General features: G+C 44.9%; 2 protein-coding genes across 3 annotated transcripts in view; one reads left to right on the top strand and one right to left on the bottom strand.

The window, feature by feature from the left end:
* LOC146181686 (ATP-binding cassette sub-family G member 5) overlaps positions 1 to 27,500 on the bottom strand; it is a 107,228-nt gene that overhangs the window by 57,664 nt on the left and 22,064 nt on the right. Inside the window, exon 1 of one of the 2 annotated variants that reach the window (XM_084576683.1) lies at positions 22,772 to 23,036. The exons of the other annotated variant lie outside the window; for it this stretch is intronic. The gene's annotated coding sequence lies outside the window, so the exon portion shown is untranslated. Of the gene's footprint in view, positions 1 to 22,771; positions 23,037 to 27,500 lie in introns of those variants that run through there. 2 annotated transcript variants of the gene reach the window in all.
* The window catches only part of LOC146181687 (ATP-binding cassette sub-family G member 8), a 266,465-nt gene continuing 262,241 nt past the window's right edge, over positions 23,277 to 27,500 (top strand). Inside the window, exon 1 of the mRNA XM_084576680.1 lies at positions 23,277 to 23,669. The gene's annotated coding sequence lies outside the window, so the exon portion shown is untranslated. The remainder of the gene's footprint in view (positions 23,670 to 27,500) is intronic.

The following is a 27,500-nucleotide window of genomic DNA, read 5'->3' on the forward strand; positions in this document are numbered from 1 at the left end:
GCATTCAAACTGATGGCGTAATCGACGATTAAATGTCAAGCTTCTCCTCACCGCATTGAAGCTTTGCGGTGAAGCTGAACAATGACGTCACGGATGGTAATATTTCTTATAGTCGTTGCCTTCGTCCGCATCCTGCTGTACATTTTCTGATAGTGCAAATTAACATTTCTGGGGCTTTGCTTTCAGCAGTTTTGTTTTTACTTTTTCAAACCAAATGTGTCTAAGCAGAAAACGTACCGGCACCGTTAATGACCTCATCATGCGCCCGTTACCCGTCGCAGTGCAGTGCGGAGAAGCCCGACAGCAATAGCAGTTTTAATCGCCAATTGCGCCATTGTTTCAACTGCTAGCGTCATGATATATCGTATGCTTAAACTGCAAGCTATGATCATTCGACAGCTGGAAACACACCGAAATCTAAATCCGGTGCAGCTTCTTTTTAATGTAGAATTCGTTTCTAGACTCGGCTGCTTGAACGTGGGAGGTCCTCGTTTGAAATCTTTGTATAATTCGTTAAGTAAGTTTCGCCATGTTCTTCTTGCTCCTGAAGCGATTTCTGCACGGCACCATGTGATGTTTGCGCTGGAAAAATGTTCACCTGTCTCACTAGACAAAAGGCACTAATTTTCACTACATAGATCGACCATTTCACACGTGTTCTTCGTCCGCATGTGGGGATCGCAGCATTACGTAAAGGGTGTTAGCGTGATCGGAACAATAAACAGAATGTCGCACGTGTTTCGGCACGTCACTGCATATTTAGCGGCATAATTCAAACTGGACCTCTGTGCGCCAAACCAACCAGTACCGACCACCTCACTGTGGGGTGATACGCGTTCCGCTAGACCCGATAGGTGGTGTTATGCGCGCGTTTAAGCGCGTTTAAGCAGGACTGGTCAAGCTTTTACGCGGTCGGACGCCGTAATGCACTGATCCCAAGTTCAAATGTTACATGAAGAGACGCTTGATATCAAATCTGCAATGCCGGCTTGATAAGAAAGCAGTCTATAGTAAAAAATAATGGTTGGGATTTAAGCACGGCTCTAGACTAATTATACGAACCTATGCTTTGCTAAGAATGGTTTTGCATGGTTCAGCAAGTTTGTACTCGGCTTGGCGATTTGAATAGGCGGACGCTGACACTTCGTCTTAAGGGTAGATGTGATGGTTTCTTCAGCACCGCCTTTTATTTGCGGATTTTTATACTTTGTGTTTAAGTTGTTTGTTTGTTTGCTTGTTTGTGGGGTTTAACGTCCCGAAGCGACTCAGGCTGTGAGAGATGCCGTAGTGGAGGACTCCGGAAATTTTTAACACCTATGGTTCATTACCGTGCACTGACATCGCACAGCATACGGCCACCTTGCTTTTCGCCTTCATCGGAAAGCGGCCGCCGAGGCCGGGATTCGATCCCGCGTCCTTGGGAACAGTAGTCGAGCGCCGTAACCACTGTGCCACCCCGGCGGGGGTGTGTTTAAGCTGATTTTGGGGGAAAGAAAAATGTAGCATCTGTCTCGCTTCTCGGTGGATACCTACATTTAACAAGGTCAAGGTAATTGGGATAAAGTGAGGCGCAATCCGAAGCTGCACCCTGAGTAATAACGCTTACGCTGTAAAAAGTGAAATTAATTGTTCATGTGGCTTACTTGCCTTCTGGCGCATCGCCTCCAGAAAATGAAGGCTCCAAATGGGTGGCATCAAATTTGTAGGGCACAGAGCCTTTCGAATGGTCCATTCAACTTCGATACTGTATACTGAGCTATAGGTGCCACACAAAATAATCCATACTACCCAGCTTTGATCTGCACTGCCCCCAACTAGATAGTCCTACTATCAACAGCTCCACCAGTCATCGAACAGGCTGTTTCTGATTTTCTTGTCCATAAGCGATGTGCTGCCTAACTCCATGTTTGTTTTCAATGGTGGTCCTTTGTGGCTGACTGTTCTTCGCGTGAGATGCAGCCAGCCATGCAGCCTCCTTGAAGAGAGAGGCTGATCAGTGACTTCGAAAGCTGAAATTTTCTTTATTTCAGCGTTCCTTCGTACGTGATGGGCCTGTCCAATCCCCGCTTTTCTGCTCTCTGGCGACTTTCGACAGTTCTGTCTTTACTCGGCTGTCTGACCTTTCGTCACGTCGACTGCCCCGCTTCTATAAAAAGACTCTTTTTTTTCTTAGTCGCCTTCTAAATGTTTCTTTCTCTCTTATAGTTTCGGTGATGTCAAGAGATTTGACGCCTGTTCTGAACGTCAAAACAGCAGGAATTCGCCGGCCGTGCCGCTTGCTCACGGGTTCGGAAAAATGCGGTGCGTCCGAATTATTATTGTTTCGGACACGCATCAGTCAAACTTCAGCTACTTTTTGCCGCTGAACTAGAGTGAAACTTTAGAGAAGAAACCAGGAGGTGGAGACAATAACCCATCGTTTTCAGGTTGCCGTATTCTTCCACAAAGAAATGAAATCAGTAAGCGCATATGAACGTTTTAATGTTGTACTCAATTAACCAGACCGGTGTTATCAAGACTAACGCACTCCTAATTCCTTGTTATGTTAAGGTTTGTATTCGGGTAATAAGAAATACAAACAAATATTTTTTTACCAAAAACTCTTTAACAACAGCATTTGCTATACATCAATGGCGTGGGAGAAAACTTCAACCATAGACCTCGCGATCACTCTACAGTCTGTCGTGGAATGAGAGGTTCAGTGGGTCATAACATGGCGGACAGAACTGCTGACATACCCCAGTAAGAACACAGTCAAGAGAAATTCATTAGGGAAAAAGGGGGGGGGGGCTAGGTTGCTTCCAGGTATTGAATAATAATAATAATAATAATAATAATAATAATAATAATAATAATAATAATAATAATAATAATAATAATAATAATAATAATAATAATAATAATAGGTTTATTCGGACATGAATCATGTACACAGAACATGCCCACGGGAAGAGGCAAATGGAAGAAGCTGATGGCATTCTTCCTGCAAAGGCCTCACCCCAGGTCAGACATCATTGGCAGAAGGATGGATAAGGTCAGGGTCACTTTCACCAAGACAAAAGAAAACAAAACATAACCAGTGAAAAAAAAATCTCATAGATTATATTTGGCATTGTAATAAATTAGATAAGAACCATGGCATCGTAAAGAAGGAAAGTACATCAGTAACGCTACAATTTAGCTTTATTTACCTTTTCCAGGGAATATGCATAATGTAGCAGCCCCGTGGATGCCGTGTAACAACCAATTTATTTATTTATTTTCAATACTGCCAGTCTTATCTGAGCCCAAAGAAGGTGGGCATACAAAATTGGAACAACATACTATATGCAATGCATTCACTGATTGCGTGTAATAGCTCAAACAAAGGAAACTGCAAAATTGTAAGCAGTTTAGTAACAGCAAAAACATGTAAACAAGCAAACACGACCCCAATGATTACATATCTACAAGTCAGGTGTTCATTACATTGTCAGCAAACGGGAAACATTAAAAGAAAACCAAATTCCCTCACGATAGCAATACATTAAAGTGTTGCGAGGTACCTGCCGTGCACTTCTCCTGGTGCAACTTCGTTCATTCGCAGCAGGGCCCGTATTCCGTGTCGCCGTGGCCTCTAGTCATCTGATTGGTCGAAACATCAGAACTGGGTGTTGCTACTACGGAACCTGAAGAGGTGAGATTCCGGCATTTCCACCAATCAGATGACTCGAGGTCGGGGAGATAGCGACACTTTCGATAACGGCGCTTAACTCGGAATACGGACCCAGATGAAGGTACACAGTCCGCAAGGAGTTTTTTTAACTGTCCCGCCTGCTAACATTTTCAGCAGCTGACTTGATTAAAGACAATCAAGGTGGCTTGACGTATACATTACGGCGCCACCTCTGCCGTCTGGTAAACTCTCGACCCTTCTGTTTGTGTTTGCTCGTCGAGTTCCACGTTCTGTCACCTGTCACTGGCATAATGGCGGTTGCTGAGTCGTCTGCTCCCGGTCTCTGGCTGTCTGCTCCGATTAAGTCGCCAGCGACCTCTGGTCTGCTGCTCTCTCGTCTGCTTGCCTGCGGCATCCGTCCGCATTATTCGCGAGGCGTTGGTTCATAATGGTGGCTCCAGACGACCCAGCTAAAAGCTTCCACTTTACGTCCCGGCCGTCAAAGCGCCCAGTCTTCCTTCTTGAGCCTCTAAGCCTAAATCGATCGCTGCGCCGCCCGCAGCCAGCTCGTCACCTCTAAGTGACAGCCGGGCAAGCTGCTGTCGAGCGTTGCAAAGCAGTGCCATTCGTTCGCATCAACCGAAAAGAGAGAAAAAAGTAAAAGCCTCGCTTTTGACATTCGTGTATATCGCAATAGAATTTGGCCGTCGCTGTTTTGGTTAAAAGCAGACTGACCGCAACGGTGGAGCGTTCGGACTGCTAGACCCTTTTTCACGCTTTCTTAATCCTGCTTTGGGATCTTTAAAATGTCAGTCAAACGGAGGGGAGCATCTGCACACCTTTGGCGAATACAGCGCTGGCCTAGAATAATAAAGTACGCGTCCGTCGGCGCGTCTGTCACTGTGTTCGTTTCGGTGTAGACGGGAGACAAGCGTCAAAATAAGCGCGGACGTGAAAACATGATAAAAAAAGGAGACTGCTCTGACCAATCGTCTCTAGCATTCGCAACACGGTCGCATAGTTGCCTGTTGACCTTTCGTGTTCTTTTTCAAATAATGCGGTCAAAACAAGCACTCAAGCCATTAGATCGGGGCTTAATACAGACAAGTTCATACGAGGCTTGGGAGCAAGTGGCAGCATGTAAAACGAACTAACAATCACAAGAACAAAGAGCCATTCGTCTTCATTGACTGTTTCTTTTTTATTAAATGCTGGCCTAGATACGGGGTTGAGTGTTACTCCAGATAAGGTTCGGCAGTTGCGAAATACACGGAGCTAAAAAAAGTGTCGGGGTCCTCATTCACGACGCATTACTTTTGGACACTATAAGTTAGTATAACTATGAACGTGCACAAACGAACACATGAGCTCACAAAGTGCCTATATTCTTAAGCCGTGCCCCTTTCGAGCGCGAAGGTCCGAGAGAAAACATGGTGATTGATTGAATGTCCTTTATTGAATTTGGAAGGCTCATGGTCATGGATGGGGGTAAAGGGGAGTAGTTCAGTTCAGTCGTTCAGTCGTGTCCGACTCTTCGTGACCCTATGGACCATGTCACGCCACGCTTTCCGGTCTCTCACTATCTTCCTAACATCACATAACTTCATCTGCAGTGCCTCGAGGATGCAATCTAACCATCGCGTTCGCTGCCTACCCCTTCTCCGGCGACCCTGAACCTTTCCCAACATCAAATCTTTCTCCAGCGACTCCTCTCTTCTCATCAGATGACCAAAGTAGCTGAGCTTTAACTTTAGCATTTGACCCTCCAATGAGCAGTCAGGATTTATGGTCGACAATATTGACTGATGTGATCTTCTGGCAGTCCAAGGAACTCTCAAGAGTCTTCTTCAGCACCACAATTCAAACGCGTCAATTCTTCGGCGGTCAGCCTTTTTCACAGTAAACGCTCGCATCTATACATCGCAACTGGAAAGACCAAGAGAGTAGACAGAATCTTTATTGTTTATGTCGTCACTGAAATCACATTGCTCTAACCAAGCCACTAAGGGAGCCATACTTGGCAAATATCATCTGTACGTTAGCATCAATTTCTAGAAGGAAACGGTAGTTCAGGCGGTAGGGTTCGATCTCGGAGCGTCCAGTAGAAAAAGCCTCAGTCAGCATCGTATACCGGTGGCCACACCAAATCTACCTTTTACGCAAAAATCCACCTCACCCGAAGTCAAGAAGTCTTTTTGAATAAGCTCATCGCCCATGCGGCTTACACGCCACGTATTATGGCCCGCTGGCGTCAGTATACAGAGTTTGCCCCCACTGTACGACTCTAACGCGCGGCGACATATCTCATCTACTCTAGAAAACATGGAATATTTTGAGAGCCTATAAGCTTTGAAACAACCTCATTCATAATGTACCCGCCGCGGCGGTGCAGTGTTTAAGGCGTTCGTCTTCTGTACACAAGGATGCGGGATCGAATCCCAGCTTCGGCGACCGCTTTTCAATGGAAGCGAAAACAAGGCGTTCGTGTGCTGTGCGATGTCAGTGCACGTTAAAGAACCCCAGGTGGTCGAAATTCCCGGAGTCCTCCACTACGCCGTCTCTCATAGCCTGAGTCGCTTTGGGACCTTAAACCCCACAAACCAAACTAAACCATTCATAATATGAGCATATGTTCAATCCTAGGAAAGAGAGAAAAAGAAAGGCTACTACTTTATTTATTAATTTGGTGATATTTTTGTCATAATAGAAAAGATGGATAAGCATTATTGCACGAGGTTGGCTAAACAGAAACAAGAGAGTCAGCCAAAGTAATCCAAATAACCAGTGTTTGTTGACACCACGAACAAGCACAGCTTTTTTTTTTTTTCAGTTAAACAAAAAAGAAGGATAACTACACCCGCCTAATATGCAACCTTAATATAAACAAAGACATCGAAGCAATAAGCAGACGTAATAGCCTAGCTGTATCAAACACCTCTGTAACAGAACTATGCATTTAGGCATAAAGAACCCCTAGTGACTCGACTTCAAACGCTGCATGTCAGAAGCAAAATATCAGGAAGGAACGCCGATGATATGTTCTGAGAAATAGTTCCAGCCTTAGATTGTGTTCAGAAATAGTGTATATTTAGAAATATGGCCCTACACTGTTTTCCAAGACTCTCTTTTAGGGATCTATCCAAAAAGACGAAAGTTAGTATCTCAATGCAAGAGTCTTCATAAAAAAGAAATATGGGTATCGTCATTCTTTGTTTCAATTTTATGCTTATTTTTGGACATCGTTTAATTATATCTCCGTTTTTCTAAACCAATTGCGCTTGAATTGTTTCTTTTTGCATCGTAGTTATTTGTCTCTCACAGTCACTTCTCAAGGGAAATTGAAAACAACTATATACAATGTGTACTTTAAGTTCAATTCAGCGGTTATAGTTTCGGCGTTGTTGTTGTTGTTGTTGTTGTTGTTGTTGTTGTTGTTGTTGTTGTTGTTGTTGTTGTTGTTGTTGTTGTTGTTGTTGTTGTTGTTGTTGTTGTTGTTGTTGTTTTGTTGCTGTAGCTGTTGTGGCTGTAGCTGTAGGAAGAAGGAAAAGAAAATGCACGGGCCTGCTACTGGCTATGTAGCTGAACCACTTCCGCTGCCTCGTGCAGACAGAAAAGAAAATAGAGAAGAAAGAAAAGGAAGAGGGAAAGAAAGACGCGCGCCGCAACAACAGCCGTCGCCCACCATCGTTGGGTGTGGCGGGTGCAAAGACGGTCTACAACAGATAAAAGTTTGGTGGCAGGCAAGCCCTTGCCGCAAGCGGCGGTGACCTACCTGTCCCAGCCCCATCAGGGGAGTGCTTGGTTTGGGTGCCGCTGTTTATGTTGTTTCCTCCGCAATAGACGCAGTTAGCGCTGAAATAATTGTGATAATAATAGTAATAATAAACTTTAATAATATAAGAGCTTCAGAGCAACACTACATGAGAAACCTACCAAAGCTGTAGCGAGCTTGAAATAAAAGCATATCAGATTTAAATGTAATTCTTTTTGTTTTCTTTTTGCACAAACCCCTTCTGAACTTGTGATTGCGATGATCGCAATTTTCGGTACAGTGGCAATGTGGCAAAACCTCGGGGAAGTGTAGAAGTGAAGAATTCACGCCATTGCAGCTCGCTTATAAATATATATTTCTTTTTCTATATTTGCGGCCAAATAAAATCTACGTATTGTGTCAAAGCCAGGCTTTATTTTCTTACCAAAACTCGGTAATAAGTACTAGATATAGGTCAAGAAATAATTTGCGCGTCCTCATCGAAATAGGGGTGAAAGACTTGCAGTGGCACCTGATCGAGATGCTTCGAAGCTTCAAGAATTCCGCATCGTAAGTATAGTGCCTAGAATATACTGTTCTAGGCACTATATCGTAAGGGTAACAGGAAAGCTTTACAATCAGCAACATTATTACGCCAGTGTTGTTGTCAAGCCCACCGCTGAAGCAGCGCGATGCGTCTACATAGACTCATCTTAATCGAACCTAAAACCGGCCGGTAGGATTACGAAACAACACTTTGAACCACTCCGGAGAAGATTAATCCCGTGTTACGACCTTACCCATCTTGATCCAATACCGGCACCGGCGGCCTCGTTGCCCCTAGGGTAGTGGGATTTAGTAGCAATTTCTCGCCAAATTTAGCGCTCCGCCTTCCTCACGTCTGTTGTCAATAGCTGGTAGCTGCTTGTGTTTTATCTTCGCACACCATTTTCCTCACTTTTTTTCATTTGGTTTCTGGAATGCCTTTCTTTTTTTCTGTCGTGCAGGCACTTCTGGCAATCCTGTCTTTGGTAATCCTTAATCCCAAGACGCCATCTTCAGCAACACGAAGCCCGGGCCCCCTTGGTAATCAACGCTTCAGCTCAAGCGCGAAGTGACTGGATTATGAAAGTCTGGTGAACCGTTCTTCTGCACGTAATCAAGGGACGTCTGAAGAAACGCGAAACTACATACAAGACTGACGGCGTCCTATTGATGCGGAAACTTGAGGGGAATAGAGAGCACGAACGCTGGGAAACGATCAAGAAAATAGAAAGACTCGAGACGACAGTTTTACTCAACTGATTTTCTCTTATTTTCTTTTGCGCTGTGCATACGACAGCGGCGATCAAGACAGGAATAGACAGCCACACAGGTGAAGCAGACGACGAAGCTGACTACCCGGAAGAAAGCAGGAACGTAACGACAGTCGGTGCGTGGGCTGAAATCCTTAATCGCTTCTTTACTCTCAGACAACGAAAGATTACAAGCAGGCTAACAGCAGACGGGCTTTAAATATCAAAAGCAGAAGTCAAAAGTTGCAGACGACGTAAGCAGTCATCCTAAGACACAGCTCGTCAGTTTCTCCGTGGAAGAGCACCCGCACCAAAAGAAAGCATTGTCGGGTTGTGAAGCGTGTCCGCCACCTTAATTTTGCTCGGCGAAGCTTTGGTACACATCTTTACTTTAAACGACATTTCAAGTACCAAGCTTCTAGCCACGGTAAACAAAGGTTAGTCGACTTCCAACTGTTCGGACATAACAAGCTGCTTTTAGAGTTGGAGTCCTTTGCCGGAACTTGCGCAGAGTACTCGAAAGAAGCTTAAAGCCATTAGAAGAGACTCAACGTACGCATGATCAGCCAAAGTTAAGGACAAAAGTGTGCGAACCGAACGTCGATGTCCCCGTGAGAGGCAACCTGCTTGTGGACATTCAGTCGCAACGCACCATGTCTGTACGACTTCCGTCTGGCCCCAACATGGAGTATGACCACAACAGGGTGCTCACCTGGCTGCAAGACTGGTATGAGCCTGTCTATTTTTCTTCCTTTCTCTGTTTACGTAATTTCTAGAGCCCTGATTTTTATGGTACTTATTCCCATCGCGCACAGCCTAAGAAAGGAGAGGAAGAATGGGAGTAAGGGACAGATGGCCTATATACTACACTTTTGGGATAGTAGTAGCGCAAACAGACATGGACAGAGGGAGGAAGACGAACACAGTGCTGTTCTGTCTGTCTGCGTTACTACTATCGCGATGAATCACCAACTAAAGAAACAGAGGACTTTCTAAACTACACTGTCATCCTTTGGAAAGGCGAGATGAAGAAATGAAATTTCTGTCACTCTATTTTTCCGGTCTAGATGAACTGGAAAAAAAAAAATCGAATACTACAGACTGTCCCCGAAACCATGAGTGCTTTCAAAGTTTGTCTTGCTACTTGCTTTACGAAAGGGGCCAAGGTTCCAGGACACTCTTAACGCCTTTTATTGCCCTTCTATAATTTGTTTTTAAAGAAGCCAGGTGCTGCAAACTACCTAAATGTGGATAGTACCTTAATAAATTAAAAAGTAAATAAATAAACAAGTACTAGTAAAGCTGAAGACTAGTATAATAATGAAAATAATAATATTAATAATAATAATTGGCTCAGCCCCGCCGGGGTGGCGCTATGGTTACGGCGCTCGACTACTGTTCCCAAGGACACGGGATCGAAACCCGGCCTCTTTGCATTTAGCACCTCTGCAATGCAATGTATGAATGCAATCTCGAGGACATAGGAAGCGTGCTGACCGGTGAAATTCGTCCGCAATACACTCATTTCCAACGTGAAAGTCACGCGAGACTAGACAGAATATATGCATCACATGAGTTGGTGTCCTTATGTACTGCCTACGAAGTCAAGCCCGTCCAATTAGTGATCATTGCTTGGTGATGGCAACGTTTGGGGAAAGACAGAGGAATATTCGATTCAACTGGGACCTATGGAAATTAAATGTGAGGCTGTTGGAGGATGAGGTCTTCGTTAACGCAGTAACGGATGAATTCGAAAAGTTACTTGAAATGCAGCCCCCCTGTTTTGCAGTCGAATGGGAGGAATTTAAACAGCGAGTTGAAATGACAGCCATCGAAAGAAGCAGCCTCATAGCATACCAGCAAGGAGAGAACGAAACAAAACTCCAACAAGAACTGGAGTTCTTGATAAGCATGGAAAACATTCAGCCAGGTAATTACACGAAAGAAATAAGGGAAGTTAAAAGCCAGCTGGAAGGTGTGGATGCGAAAAACTACAAAGCGGCGATTGTACGCGCTAGATCAGAGACGCTATGGGCAGGAGAAACGCCAACTAAGCGAGCGCTATCTGACGAAAAAAGATATGCATATCAGAAAGAAATACGCCAGTTATCAACCGGGAACGCATCACGTCGGATAACACCGTTATCAAGAAAGTGGTTGCCGATCATTTTAAGGACCTGTTTAGTTGCTCACGCGAGGCAAAAGACGGATTCCAGAAATTCCTTTCGCTTATGCCACGTCTCGATGAAACGGTCAAGAAGCAACTGGAGCAGCCAACTACTGATGGCGAAATAGAATGCGCAATCGACGCCCTCGCCCTAGGTAAAACACCCGGGCCTGACGGTCTAGGAGCGGCTTTTTACAAAGTTTTCAGAACGAAGGCAGCCCGCATGTTGCATAAGGCTCTGGATGAAGCTTACGAAATAAAGAGTGCCCTTGTCTTTTACAACTTCGCACATTGTGCTCATACCAGAGTGATGATGCGGATAAACGTTTGTTGGTAGGGTCCTATCGTCCGATCCCTCTTACCAACGTAGACTACAAATATTTTATGAAAGCTCTGGCCAAACGCTTGCAGTCAGTGATAACAACTTTAGTTGGGCCGCACCAGACTTGTGGCATAAAAGGCAGAAGTATAGCAACTAATGTCCATGTTGCTCGGAGTATTCTTGAGTGTTTGATGCAGCTCGACCTGGTGAAGGCGTTCGACCGTGTATCGCACGAGGTTCTGCTATGCGTTTTGGAGCATTCGAACGTCGGTACTGTTATAACCGAGGGAGTGAGAATGGTCTACACGAACTGCTCAACGCGAGTCATAGTAAACAGAGAACTCACTGGCAGCCTGACAGTTTTGTCGTCCGTGAGGCAAGGATGTCCGCTGTCACCCTTGCTGTTCGCTGTTTACCTCGAGTCCCTCTGTTTGGCCATTGCAAATAGCCAACTTATAACAGGTTATAGACTGCAGGCGGCCCATGTTAAAATCTTGGCTTACGCCGATGATATCGCCATTTTTTGCTCCGACAGAGACAGTATTCAGCATGCCACAACTGTTGTACAACAATTTTGTGAGTGCACCGGGGCCCAGATAAACTGGGAAAAGAGTCATGGCCTTTGGCATGGAGACTGGGAAGCCACGTCGGACAATTTTTGTCGGCTCAATTGGGCATCTGTTCCAAAACGTTATCTTGGTGCACCGCTTGATGCCTATCGCGACCCAGAGCCATATTGGGCTAACCAAGCGTTGGCTGCAAAAGAAAAGGCTGACGCGTGGCAAGGAAGGCAATTGTCGATGTTTTCCCGAGCCACAATCTGCAATCTCTTCCTTGTATCTAAGATCTGGTATGGAATGAATGTGTTGGGTGCCATGAGGATCAGTGTACAAAAAATTCATCGTGTTTTTGCTGTGTTCATTTGGGCCTCGACATGGGAGAGAACAAGTCGAACCAATCTTTTCCTTCCTGCCAAGAAGGGAGGACTAGGGCTTGTGCATTTATTTATGCGCCAGGTTGTATCGCGCTTTATTTATCTACGCGACCAAAACAATCCATTTCTCCGGACAGTGATTCAAGTCAGGCTCAGCAGGCTCCTTCCAGGGTTCGTGGTGTCGTCATGTCAAAATATGTGCGGTGCCGTGACTGGATATCTGCGTGAAGTTATGCTTGCTTATAGGTTGTTAAATGTGCGTTTCTCTCATCAATATCTGTGCAATGTCACCAAGAAGAAACTCTATAGAGACCTCCCTGACATCATGCTTCCCCAGCCATTGTACCGTTTGCCATACCGTAGAGGCCCCGGACAAGACGTCCTTAAAAGAGTTAAAAGAATGCCGGTAATATCTTCAGTCAAAACTTTTTTCTTTAAATTGCACACTAACACGCTACCCGTTAAGACATGGCTTCATAGCAAAGGCATCTTCGTACACTGGACTACCAATTGTTTTTTATGCAAAAAACCTGAAACAATAGAGCATGTTTTTTTTGACTGCTGGGACCCAATATTTCACTCGGATGTTTTACAGCGCACGCTTAAGAAACAGTTACCACTCGATCTATATGGAATAAGGTTCTTGCCGATAGAAACATCACAGGATATACCATGTGATTTGATTATGCTTCTGGGCCTGCACTCAATATGGAAAACGAGGATGCAATTTGAACATGCTGATCTTGTCGTGCGTCCTGTTCGCGAGCATTTTGTTGAAAGTGTCGTTTCACTAAGAGAGTGTTACCGAGCACTCCCTGATCCACCAGAATGGATTACCTTGCTTGATGTTTTGGTGTCGCAGAGAGAATTTTAATCCGTGTTTGCCGAAGCCTGGCTTACGCGTTTTATGCACTGTATTTCTGATTTCACTTTCAAATGTCAAAGTTTTCAATGAAGAAACAAAAATCGAAACCCTGCCTCGGCGGCCGCTTTTCGCTGCAGGCGAAAAGCAAGGCGCCCGTGTGCTGTGCGATGTCAGTGCACGTTAAAGAACCCCAGGTAGTCAAAATTTCCAGAGTCCTCTACTACTGCGTCTCTCATAGCCTGAGTCGCTTTGGGACGTTAAGCCCCACAAAACAAACCAAACCAAATAATTGGCTCAAAAGGAAGCAAAGGCGCAGTATCTGTAACATTTATTCTGTGGACATCTGAATCTCGCCGTAGAGGGAGGAAGGTGGGAGTGAAAGTGGAAGGAGAGAAAGAGGAGCTGTAGTGGAGGGCAACAGAGCAATTTCGAGTCTGCTAAAGGAATCTTTTCTCATTCACATAAGGGTATACATTTGCGTGCCGGCTTCAGATGGTGTCAGTCAAATCAGTGCAATTCATTAAAACCTGAAATGTACTATATTTTGTTAGAACTGATGCTTGGGCGAGTTGGTATGGTACTACATTCACGCAACCTAAATGCATCCCTGTTAATCTCAGTATACTGCAGCTCTTACACTTCCCGAAGATCTTGTGTGAGACGTCTCCAATCACGTGTGACGCATAGCTTGCTTATGTCGTTCTTTCATGCCCTTATCTTCCGCGAGCACTCAGCTGTGAATTCGATGGGGCGTAGATGTATCTATATATTTAGCTTGAAAACGTTTCATGCACTCCATGAAGAAAATCCAAGGAAGAACTGTTTGTTTGTCTGTGGGGTTTAACATCCCAAAGCGATTAAGGCTATGAGAGACTCCGTAGTGGAGGACTCCGGAAATTTCGACCCCCTGGGGTTCTTAAACGTGCACTGATAGCGCACAGCACACGGGCGCCTTGCTTTCCGCCTACAACGAAACGCAGCCGCCGCTGAGACAGTAGCGCAGGTTTTGACACCATTTTGTCCAAAGTTTACACATCGGATGAACACAGCATGGTGGTCGAAATACGCTGATGTCTGAAATAAGGGAAGTTCGTTCGAGAGATGCGTAATACTCGCGCGACAAAGACGCCAAAGTAACGTTTTTACACACCATGCGCCAGGCCTAATCGAGCAATAGAAGTCCGTATATAGGGTCAGCGCTGTTGCGTCTTCAAATATAAATACGAAACAAAAGAAGAATCCGTGAAAAACGGAAACAGGCTTAAAGAAACGCCCCACCGCGGTGATGCAGTGGTAAGACGCACTACTGTGCCGGAGCACCCAGGTTCAATCCCGACCGCCGACATCTGCGTTTCAATGGAGGCGAAACGCAGCCGCAGTGCTGTGCAATGTCAGTGCACGTTAAAGATCCCCAGGTGGTCATATTAGCTCCGGAGCCTATTATCCTGTTGCCCCATACATATTTATTGGAATGCCTCTGAACAAAATATGCTCAAAAACAACAAAATAGACCTCTATACAAAGCCCCCATGGGGTCTAATGTGCGTGCTTTCTGCATGAGAATAAGCTTGATTGGGCACACAGTCTCCACTCAGAAGAATGCCATTTTTTTTAAGCCCCAAGTAGTGAATTGAATGCCTGGTAATAATAGTCGTAGTTTGTTAAGACAAAATTAAAAATCCCTGCTACACTCAGTGGCAGGTAAGTCGAAGAAGCGCAGACTAAATACAGTGCCCACATCGCCGAAAAGCACAAAGTATGGAAAATGTAGCGCTAAGCCATAACGTCGTCGGTCGCGAGAATTTTCGCGTGCACAGTGCCTGGAACCGGCAGGTGCTAAAAAACATCACAGCAGTGTGCCATATCTCTGATTTCATCGATAATAGCTTTGGAAAAGGTATTGTTCTGCCTTAACACCTTGCAGCCATAGGATAACGGTCAAGTCCTGCACCGTGTATGTCAATGGGATTCAGATGACTACTGTAGTCAATAGATTGGAACCTTCTTCCTTCATCACAGACACTGCTTGACGAACCCCGATCATCAATAATCCATTAGCTAGCGTATGACTAGAACAATCATACACTTCAGTTCAGTTCAGTCGTTCAGTCGCGTCCGACTCTTCGTGACCCTATGGACCATATCACGCCACGTTTTCCGGTCTCTCACTATCTTTCTAACATCACATAACTTCATCATACACTTATGGTTGAGTTAATATGATTCGCTTCATTTTAGTATAATCACCCCCTTCTTGGGGTCTTCATGGTCCTGATCTTTTTTACTTAACTGACTGAGCTGTGGTAATGCGGCCGCGTCCTTGCAGCTACTCCAACTACAGTCAGCTCTCATACTGGCCAAGATCTGTAAATAAGCCAGAACAGTACAGCACTTTCTTTATAAAGATTTTCCTTCTACTGCAGGATGAGTGTGAGTACGAACGAAGAGGAAGACCTGGGACCACCTGTGAACTACTACGCCACAATCTCTTCGCTGGGTCACCGCTCCACGCGCTCGGCGCCCTGGGAATACGTGGACCCTGACTACGTGGTGAGCGCACATTCCTCTCTCATTGATCAGCTACTTCTATACTTCACCTGAGATGCGATCGCAAAGCGTTAACCAGAAAGAGGACACGAAACTGCCAACCACTTCATGGAGGACACAGTTGCTCGGAGACGCGTCTCTAGCGAATAGGTCCGTTCGTTTCCTCCTATATTGGGGACATATTCCAGAAGGACATGCAGACTTGGATGCTACTGAAGGTAGGTGCTTAGCTCGGCGAGAGTATGTCCTGGAAGCAGGTTGGTGGCGAAGTCACTGAGGGCGTTCTCCCTGTCTGTGCGCACTGTGATGGTGTTAGTTTGGTGAGAGTCAAGGATCGCATCGGCGATTGCTTGCATTTCAGCTGATGTCGGATCAGGAACGCCAGTGTGATCAGGAACTTTCTGGTGGCCCGCCTTACAGACGAAGTTGTTGTCACGTTAGAGTCAGCGAAGATTGCATCTGTGTGGTAAGTGTCGTGGGCTGGGTTTGTGGAGAGACATGCTCTTTCTTCTCGGTTTGCCGAATCTCTCTGCAAATCCATGTTCAGGGATTCAGGGATATAAGCAGGACGACGACATGGGAAAAAAATACACCAAGGAGGTCAATACCGGGGATTGGGGGGAGGTGAGATATGTACTCTGTGCAACTGATTCTGGAGTGGTTCTGCCTTGGACGAATGCTGATCAAGCGGCGGGGCTGAGATTCATGATGCGCGGCGATCTTCTTTAGATTGTTATGCAATGCGGCCCGTTGAATTACATAGCTGCATATTCCGGGACACCAAGTTCCGTGTGTAGGCATATGCGTATGGCGCTGTTTCAAATTTGTTCACATAGAAACTGAGAGTAAGCATGCACGATGCTCGGCTGCTTCCTTATTTGTTCGATGCATATCTGTATTCAAGAACTTTATTGTACAGATAGAATAAAAGCAGAATATTGGTATGACCACGCGCGACTGGTTTTAAGCAGCCTCATTAAGTAAGGCTGGAAGGAAGTTAGCGCTGTTCTACTTGTATGTAATAAATAAAAATATCTGCGCTGATGGCACAGCGGGATGGTGCAGTGACTATACGGCTGATCTGTTCCCACGGCCGCGTAATCGGAACACATACAGTCAAAATTCGTCCGATTTATTTTAAAATGACGGGCAAGTATAACAGGTGTAAGAAACATCGGCAAAACCGCGGACTAGGGGTTTTATGTTTGGCGCACTAAACTAAGAAAGAGCACATAACGCCTGGTTGTACATTCCTTAAGCCATTGCCAAAGCAATCGAGCAGGTTTTCTCTCGTTAATAATATTATTTTTCGCTGCTCGCAAGACGTTGCGAAACTAACTAGGCCAAACACCTACAGTCATACAGGACTCCAGTGACCTGGCACAAAGCCTGTAGGCCCTATATCTTTAGCAATATCAGACTGTGCGGGAACACAAAAAGTCAAACAATCAACTTTTTCGTTCTCAATATGACATTGTGAAGTTGAAGTCCATCAACATTCACGGTAAACTCTGTATGCATATTAAGGCGAGAGCATTAAAGTGGACGTGTCGGCGTCGCTGCCAACGTTGTGGGCGCAAAATCAGCAGCATGGCGCTGGCATGTGACCGCTGGCACCAGAGATAGCCGAACACTGTTTCATCTATGGTGTTTTCAACTTAACGAGACCACATAATACCAGACAGTTGAGAGTAGCTGCCAACTCTAGTTGCTTATTGGAGGTGGGAAGGTGGGACAGGAATCAACCATCCAGTGTTATTGGATGCTGATTCAGGCACGTATGCTCCTAAGCCACGCAGACACATTTATACGGCTTGGTTAAATTAAGGGGGGTTTGCATTTCGGGTGGTAGCCTACGCTATCGCGTCATGCCCTTTATTGTCACTCATAATTTATTTATGAGTAGTCAGTGTGGTTTGAAATACAGACCGGAAAAAAAATAAATCATTTCAAAGCTCGCTGTTTTTCGGCAATGCGCGGTTACAGAATGACGTTCATTTTTCTTTTATGTCAAATACAGGTTTCGTTAGTGCATTTGATAATTTCGAAGAACTTAACATAATTTTTGTGAATTATCACGCGTAACGGCATCATTTTATATATTCGTGCAATACGAGAAAGCCTACTCCAAGAGCTTTCAAATGCATATATATTTATCGTTAGACATTTCGAACCACGTTAAGAGCAAGGAAATTTTAAAAAGTATGGTTCGCCTCTAATGCTGACCGCACTCAATTTCGCAGTGTAGACTCTTTAAGATGAAAGAAAAAAAGGTTGCTTAACTAATTTCAGTTAATTCATTGTCAGATCATCAAACCCTATCAAACACAGGTCGTCCATTTTTAGTTTGAAAACGCTCCCTGTCTTCAAAACGACATCATGTCCGCAAGGCGCCCGTGTACTGTGTTATGTCAGGTGGTCAAAATTTCAGGAGACCTCTACTGCGACATCCCTCGCGCTGCACGCGTCAGCGTGCGGCTTTTCTAAATTATTCAGACGACCTCCACTGTATCATACATCCTTGCCCTTGTGTCTCTTCACAATTCCTAATTTAGATTTAGTACGTTGTGGCACTAAGAATGGATCCTTGAACTTGGTACGCGTAAAAATCAAACCCTGGGCGTTCTTTATTTATGGTTCAAGAAAGGGGGTTACAACATAGGCATTTGGTACTCTGCAAGGAAAGTTTCTAACATGTGCTCTTCGCTTGGGTTGGCGAAAAATGTTTGAAACAGTCACACTATCCCTTCAACGATGTTTAATACCTCTGTCACACGAGCACATTTAATGTCATTCGAATCGAATGTCATTCGATGCGTCGAATGTCATTCGGTTTCTTTCGGTGCTACACGGTAAAATATAACGTCATTCGCAAATGGTAGCAATTACGATCAGCTACAAAAAATGCTGCACTTAAGGAGCATCAGTGCGCATAAAAGGCGTTTGAAATCACTGTGTAACATTTTAAAGCTGATCAAAACATTTCTGTACGATAATTCAAGCGAAAAACATTATTTTTGGCTGTGCTGTAGCACTTTAGCCATAAAAATCCAAGCCAAGTATCGAGTCACCCAGAAATCCGAAATATGTAAACAAACAATATGGCTGAAAACAGCGGAGCGCGGATACTCAGTGCGGAGACGCACGGAGACACGTAGAGCATGCAATTGGCGTCCAAACTGTGAGGCGCTCAGTCAAAACTTTAAATAGTTCCGAGATAAACATACGGGGAGATGCGGTTACCAAGAAACACAGAGCCCAAAATGATCGTGAGTCGCTGCCATTACTGGACCACTGCTGTGACCGAGAGTAATGCCGTTCCGCGAGAGTCTGCAGTGCTAATAATTTTACACCTATATTAACAGGTTTTAAAACAAAACTTTAGAAACATAATTTTTAAATTTCAATGTGCGCAGAATATGTTGTTGCGTTACTTGTTTCTGCTGCGTATCTGGCGTCAAGAGTACACATTCGGTTCGCGATCGAATGCGAATGAGTTCCCCAAACTCATTCGATGAAGAATGTCATTCGAACCTAATGACATTAAATTTTCTCGTGTAGCATGGGAATAATGACATTAGATGCTAATGTCATTCGATACGAATGGCATTAAATTTGCTCGTGTGACAGGGGTATAAATTACGTTCAGAAAAGAGAGGGGCGAGCGAGGTTGCGATGCGTATGAAGTGCTATTTGCAAAATGTAGCTGTCCTTATTCAAGCCAGCGCCTGATAAAACGAGACACCATGGTGAGAGGAAAGTTACTCCAAAAATAAAATGCAGTTCTGGATTGCAAGCCAATTAAAGTCTACAAAGTTTTCCAAGGTGCACTTCCTTGGAGTTAGTCCCCACGCCGTTTCCGCAAGGTGGATGTAGTAGTTTCGGCAGCACGTAGCTCGCAGTCACACAAGCTGTTTGGCGGTCATGGGAGCGCTTTTAGGTATTCCTTTAGTAACAACGTCGAGGAATGGCTCCCCAGCTTGGTAGCCGCACAGCAACTAAGTAGCAGTGCACACGGGAACGCGAGCAGGCTGCTGCGACAACACAGACGACCTCGTTCTTTCCCGAAATCCTTTGAAGCTTCATGTTTCCGATGAGCTCAAATTCTCCAGCGCACTAACACAACATGCACATCGCATCTTCGCTTTCACACGCCATCCGCCATATTTCTTGGCAACCTAGAAACATATATGTGCATGCCTATACATTCTTCCCGGGCCTCTTATCGGCTTCCGATCAAGCAACCTGTCGTCCCGCTGGAGCACATTCTTTTATGAGGTGCCGACGACTATGGAGCATCTGAAACTCGGCAGCGTGTGTGCGCCGATTCTGATTTGCATCCTATTCCGTGCACCAAGATGCTCCCTCTCACTGGGGCAGGGGCCACTGAGTTCGAAAGAGTAAGGCAAACTCCGAGGAGCGTGGTTCCCGTGGTACCGATTCGGTGAATCCTGCTGCGCCGTGCTAGGAAGCAGGAAAAGTGTCTGTGTTTTTCTGCGCGGAAGCTGTTTGCGCGTGCTGTGCGAAGATATGTTTAAATGTGGTTTGAACGCGGTCAGATATAGCCGACCTCTCTAGCTAACTCGTGGGCGTGTGCTAACGACAAGAATGCAGAGACAGCCAGACCATGGTTATAGTGCATGGTGCATATATGAATTCGGAACTGGATATATATATCCAGCGTGGATTGAATTCATAAGCGGTTCAACGCGTTCGCGCTCAAGCCACTCGCAAGCTGAACTTTGGTGCTGCGCTCTCTGGTAGCGAATGTAAATATGTACGAAAAAGAAGGAAATGACGACGGGTCCAGGAAAGGGCAAAGATTAGCCCGTTGAGATTCTGAGAGCGATAAACACTTTTTTTGAGTGCAGCCTAAAAATGGAGCACCTTTGCTCTTCTTTCTAGAGGAAATGAAAGTGGAAGTATTTGAGCAGCTTCTGCTATAGTAGTGACGTCAGTATCTTCCTCATAGCTACACGGAGAGCTGAGATGAAGCGGGTGTTTTAAAGGAAGTCACATCCATGTCTTCCGACCCGGAGCTCCTTTCCCGATTCCTAGTTGGTTGTCCAATGTGCGCCAAAGGCTGGCCTGACGTCACGAAAGCGATCGAATGTGTCGTGTGTACGGCCGAGTTAGCCGACGACGGATGTTTGGTCGCGGCGCTTCTTCGCCATAGTTCCACCTGCGCGGAGACGTCATCTGCTCTATCGCGTCTGTGCTTCGATGGGCCAATAGGACAGCGCGTCCACCAGTGACGTAGCGACGACGTCTCTACACTCAACATCCACCCGTGTTCCAATAACCGAACAAGACGGCACACGAAGAAATGAAGGTGACGGAAGGAATGAACTGCGGCAAGTATCAGAGCTCAACACCCTGTTTATGCGCCGGTCAAATAATGTTTTCCCATGTGTTTTCTGCGACGTATAGTGACGATATATGGGTTCTTCTTGAGTGCAGCAAGCAACAATCGTGAAGGTTTTGAACAAACCAGGAGTCGTGCAGCGCGTACCCTCTTAACGTAGGGCGAACAGAACGGATTCTTGATTCGCTGTAGCACTGTGTTGTTTTGTGGCTGAAGACGGAAATGCGTGACTTGACGGAGGATGCGCCCACTGGCTTCTTCCCGGAAGCCAGTTGTGACGAGCCGGAAGCCATCTACGTTTCTGCAACCATGGCGAGTACTTCTTTTCTAAAGATGTCTCATGTGCTACGCATTCGACGTTTACGGTTGTCACTCACGCTGGAAGCCTAACATCGCAGAAACTTACAGGCGTTCTCTACGTTTAGGAGAAGGATGCCCCTCTAGTAAAGTGAGCCTAACAGCCATCCTATTCAGCGTCCAAAATGGAGAGTTCATGCTGCTTTGTCCTAGACTAAATGTTTATGCATCCCTTTAGTGTGTGCAGTAACTATATTATAGGTTAATAGCGCAAACAACGTAACGGGAACGCAGGTGAAAAGAACGACATAACTAGCGTTCGTGTGTCGTCCTCTTCTGTGTTACCTTTACGTAATTAGCGCTGTTAACCTATAATGAATCACCACAAAGCCCAACCTACTGTTCTGCCCAATATCTGTTATACTGTTAACTAAATTCTAAGGCCTGAGGGCTCGTATTTCACGGTATTGACTGTATACGTTAAGCCTGAAAATAACCATGACCACTCTATGCGGTTCACGTTGCATTAGCCAGATTATGAAGCCAAAAATAATGCAACTGTAAACGACTCACCATAGCTTAGGCTGCATACCGAACGACAGCCTTGATCGGTTACGGCTTGACCACAATTTGCGAAACTGCAAGCTGAGTAGCCGTGTGTCAGCTGCAAAAGGCATTTCTCTAACCTCATGAATTGCTTCTATTAATAATACGAGCGCGCAAATATGTGGCTTTCACTTTAGTTGCTATGAATCGACTGTTTGAATTGTGCATAGATATTACATCAAAGCTTTGTTAAAAGCACAGCGCTAAGCGGTCATTTATTGCATACGCATAGGAGGCCATCATTAAATCATACAGAGGTACTCTTGACAGCAAAGATCTGCGCGTCTTCTCATGCTTGCATTCTTCGCAGTTAGCCATACTCTTGAACCACACACTATATTGATCTGTTTACTGTTTTCTTTTTATAATACTGCCAAGTACCGCCACTGTCAAACTGTGATTTCAGCTCTATTTCTCCTCACTGCAGGGATTAAACTCTATACATGAGTGAAATGCTTGACTTATCACTGAGCCGAGATATTGTGACTCAGTACCTGTTACATTAAAATCGGTTAAATATAACGTGTACGGTTTGCTGCAGTGTTATTTCGCTCTTCCAAACACGGCAACCACGTTCTTCGGAATAAGTTGCGCGAGATACCTTTCTCGTTACTGATGTTGTTACCGTTGTTAGGGCCAACAGTCCGCCGCAACCACAGTTTCATTTTCGGGACATGCATCATAGCTAAAACCTAACCGAATCCGCTTTCGGTACTAACGTGAGTACAAGGCTGGTGCATCTTCACTTTGTTATAGTTCGTATTAGGCCACAGATATTAAAAATATTGGCTAGTTTGCTTGTTTTGTTCTGAATTGCAACATTGCCTTGAAGTTAGCTTTGCATAACCATATATCAGCATTATTCAGACCTGTCACAAGCAAAACACCACCCCTGCATCGATACTATTCGATAAGCAGCGGCCTGAAACCACGCCCCCATGATAAACACTCGCCACGCGGTACTTACATCACTCCCTAGCCGAAGCGACGCCGCGAGGTTCTATCCGGTGTCCTAGCGCAGCTTCGATGACTTCGGAAGCGCTCGGCGCTGTGTCGCAGTAGCCTGGGGATCCCTCGGGGTCTCACTGGATGGTCCTTCTAAACATGGCCGCTTTTGGAGATAGCAGACGACTCGCAGCTGATCGTCGTCTTCAGCCGGCAGCCGTGGACGCCTTCGACAAACCCGCCTGCTCAGCGCACACCGCTCGCACGGAGGTGTGCGAGTGAGTGAGGCATTCCCCAGGCTTACCAGGTAGGGGGCTCTCCACTCTCACCGCCCGCTTCGCGGTGCGTGGACCTTGCATCGACGGCAGAACCGGTTTAAGAGCTTTCCGGTTTCGGTTGCGCCGCTCCGCAACGCCCTCCGCCATCTTGAGAGGGAGGGCCAAAGGGGCGGCTGCCTCACCTGCCTGCATGCCTGCCTGGCCTCGTCGTCTGCTTCGTGTTGCGTGTTTTCAAAGCGTGCGTAGTCGTCCGTCTGCGAAGCAGCCGGGCGTAGTCGTCGTAGTCGTCGTCTGCGACTGAGCATGGTACTTCAGCGTCGTCGTCTGCCAGCCACTTTCGGCGTCGTCTGCAACCTGTTGCCGACGCCGTTGTGATCCCGCGACATTCCTGTTTCAAGTGCAGTGTTTCATCCACGGTGTTTGTCGGTGATTCCATCGTTTCGAGTTTCGACGCGTGTGTGTTTGTTCGGGTGATTCGGCGAGCAAGTGATGAGTGACTTCGGAGAGCTACCGTTTCATCTTCGGAAGCCGTGATACCGGGATCACCCTATTTCGTTATCGAGACTAGTGAACGACGAGGCAGACGTCCAGGAGTTCCTAGCATTTCAAGAAGGAGCTTCTTCGGTCGCCGGTCGACTTCCGGTGAGGTTTCTTGAACTCTCCTCCGCCCGAGAATTCTTGTTTCAGTTCTTATTGTTTTGTTTTCTCTCGCTTCAGTTTGAAGCATCCGCGCTCGGTTGCGCGTCTTTGGCTCCCGTGTGACGTCGCTGACCTTTAGCTTATAGTTTTTGTGCAGTTCGTTTGATTTTTTCACGGTGTGTTAACTGCCTTGAGAAGTAATCTGCATTTAAAATGAATCGCGGAGATTGTCGAGGGAGAAGGCGGGGGCGCCGGCAGCTACTTGTGAAATTCAAGGAGCTACTTATCACTACACTTTGCAGTACTCACGAAATATGCTTCGTCCTTTTTTTTTTTTTTCGCCTTGTGAACTGTTTATCTTTGATGGAGCGTCAGTCAGTGTTAGGGTATCAATAGAAGTCGAAATTACGGACTCGCACGCTGACATAAATGGTCTTTATATAAATACAGCAAAAGATGATGTCAGCATCCTGAGTATACGCGCAAACTTTTATAACAAGAGACCGATACGGGACAACAATGTTCAAAGTTTATAACAATTTTCAGCTGTCTGTCAGAATTCCGCAAGATATTTAGCGTTCCATTAGTGTACTTCGTCTTTCAAATGTGTAGTTTACGCTTCTGTCCGAATGTTTACATTTGCCATGATAGTGGTTATTAGCCTGATATTTTAGGCTATGAACATGGCTACTTTCTTCACCATGCACAGGAGGCAGAAAGCTTTTGACGTATATGCAAAGGAGTACTAGTTTTGCAGCATTCTTTCAATTTGTTGGAATCGGCAGGCACCCCTCAGAAACATGCTTGCTTTTCATATTCCACTGATGCATGAGTTGCTGACAGTGCATTGAAACGCAGACACTTATAAGGGACTGCCGGAACCTCAGACCAGGAACGGATTTCATTAAGTTAATGTAAACGTTTCATAAACAGGGAGATAAGCGCCATGTGCAGTGCGATGGGATCGAAAGCTCGAAATTTTATTTTTTTGTATTGAAGACACGTACCGACGGTGTGCGGGGTGCCTCATATTGACAGGGTAATAAATGGGAAAAGGCAGAGCTCCCTGCACCTGAAGACAAATTTCTATTACGTGACTCGAACGCCACATTAACTAGCGGTCACCTACTAAACTATACGAATGAAGCTTTTTCTATATAGGTTATAGCGCTGATTTTTCACGTCACCTTTTCTTTTTTTCTTTTTTTTTTTTTCTGGTGACAAAACCTGGACGTTGGTACGACTTTCTTTATAAATTTTATACATTCAGCGTTTTGTCTAATATGTTTCGCATTTGTCAGTTCGGCGAGCCGAAGAATCAGTTTATCACTATAGAGAAATGAAAAATCAAGATTTATAGTTTTGTATAACTAAATTCACACATAACCTCAGTGATGGTAGCAAGAACGTGTTTCTTGTCCTAGTACGAAAAAAGGTTGATCATTTGTTTTGGTTGCGGAAGTTTAATAACCGGCACTAATAGAAAGTTTCCAAAAATACCTTTAAACCGGGAAATATTGCTTGCCGATAATGTCTAAACAGTTGATTTCCTACTGTCGTTCATACCTCTCAAAACGAACATTCACCATTATAGGTGTCGGCCACATATGTCATAAATGTAACGCAAATTGTAGAAGGACATTTCTCACCAAGGCTTATTTCCTCCCTTGCTATAACGCTTAACGTCAACGCTCGAGTCCTTACAAAAATATCTATTGTTGACAAGCGTGAAAATTAGAACGCTAGGCTTGTGTCGCCACTTGTTTATACTGGTCACTATATGCCGTTAGATAAACCAAAAAGCAAAGGCTCTGTTAAGCAAACGTCTGTTAGTCTTGAATATGATAGACCCTTTCCAACCGTTTAATTTTCCCTCATGTCTTTTTAATTCACAGGGATAACTCGGTGGGAGAACTTGGCGGGAATATGTTAGTGTTGTTTTTGTTCAAATCCGAAGAATTCACAACAAGCCCAATGCAGTAAATAAATGGAAAGCCACTCGGTACATTCGGCGCCGGCTTTTCTCGAACAAAGCGACTGACGGCGTAGCGCCTTAACTAATTGCTTTAGAATGAAACACTGGGACGATGCAAGTTGCTTGCAGCATGTTAAACCTTGACCAGGACTGGCGTTTCTTTTCATTTATTGTATGAAAACTCACATAAAAACTACCAGATTTGTGGTTAGGACAAAGTCTGGGGTTTCTGCCTCGTTCAATCAGCCTTTTTCCGATTTGAGAAACTTTGAAGTCTTAAAACTTCTCATTAAGCTGCTCTCTAAAGAAAACAAACATCGGCGCATAGCCGATTATTAATACATTTTTCTTGCGTAGAGTTAGCAGTAACAACTCATTAGGTATTTCATAAGGGAATAAAGGAAATAATGCACCATCTTTTTTTACCTATGCATACCAAAGCGCCGCCTGAAAACCTCGACAATGAATTCCTTTCGCTTCTATCTTCCGGCTATATTGTTACAGCATTCCCCTCTCCAAGTTGCAGAGCAGGTCTGTTTCGAGAAGTCACGCGTCTATGTATAGTGGTTGTATTATCTCCGATCACAGTCTCTCGGCAGTTTTTTTAGTACTTCTGTTTGTAAGGATGTATTTCAGCCATATTTTGGGCTCAATTCCTTACCAACTACTTCACATAGGTATTTCGGAATCATTTTTTAAAGCGTACTTTGCTGTTATTTAATTTTATTAGAATTTACGCTTTACATATAATGCTTAGCTTTTTCATTTTCATGCGAAGCCATTTTTTTTTAAGCTGTACTTATAGAGCATGCTATCTAAGCAGAATGTCTATTTTGTAGATGTCCACCATTTTACTTCATTGCAATGGCATTGCATTGACATTGCATTCAATGTATCATAATATAAGACTTCTATGTTTCCCTGTTTTGTATATAACACGGGTTAAGTGGAGAAAAACTGCCATTACGAGTACTTGAAGTTAGAAGCAAAAGAAGCAGTTGCTTCATATTTCTTCGCCGAAACATCAGGAACCACACTGCAGCCAATACAAACATGGCCGCGTGAAGAAGTGAGGCGGAGAAGTCCGTGGTTTCAACAGGCCCTCCAATACCCAGCGTCCACTTTCCTGATCTCTGTAATAGAGCTGCTGTTCAGACTGAAACTAACCGAGAAGTTCAAAATAGATCCGTGGGTACGACTGCACGTTTACTGGCCAAGAAGTGGCAAGTCATTTTTGGAAGTGGCAAGTATTTCGGTGCAACCGCAGAGCGCCCTGGAAGATACGATCCTTCCAGGACGGCTCTTAGCGCTTTTATTTTACTGTACTGATTATTCTCATATATTCTGCTTACAGTTGCCCTAAGGCATGATAGTGCAAACATTTCGGCCATTTTTAAACGAAAGCCTTTACAGGTTCATGTGTACGGATCGTGTCCGTCCGCGGAGAATGTCACACGGTCCCTATCGAAGAATGAAGAAATTTCTGAGAAAATTGAGAAATTAAACTAGCTGTATGAGGCAGAGGGTCACAAAACGTCTTTATGTGCAAACGTTCGTGGATGTAGATTTTTTAGGTAAAGATTAGAGCCAAAAACAATGCGACGTCGAAATAGCAACAAACGTCGATATAGTGTGCAGGCGTCCAAGCAGCCACAGACATCTAATTGTGCAAAATAAACCAAAATTGTACAAAAAAACATGCAAAAGCGTCGCAAAGCTTTATCAGGCATCGCTATTACGTTACAGCATCGAAAAGAGTCAGTAAAGGGTAAAAGAGGCAAAAAGTAGTAAAAGAGAAAAAAATAGTAAAGTAAAAAAACAGCAGCCAAAAGAAGAAAAGTAGAAAGAGCAGTCAAAGA

The sequence above is a fragment of the Amblyomma maculatum genome, chromosome 8, assembly GCF_055883805.1.
Source record: "Amblyomma maculatum isolate TAMU_Amacu chromosome 8, ASM5588380v1, whole genome shotgun sequence".
In the NCBI taxonomy this organism is placed as follows: domain Eukaryota; kingdom Metazoa; phylum Arthropoda; class Arachnida; order Ixodida; family Ixodidae; genus Amblyomma; species Amblyomma maculatum.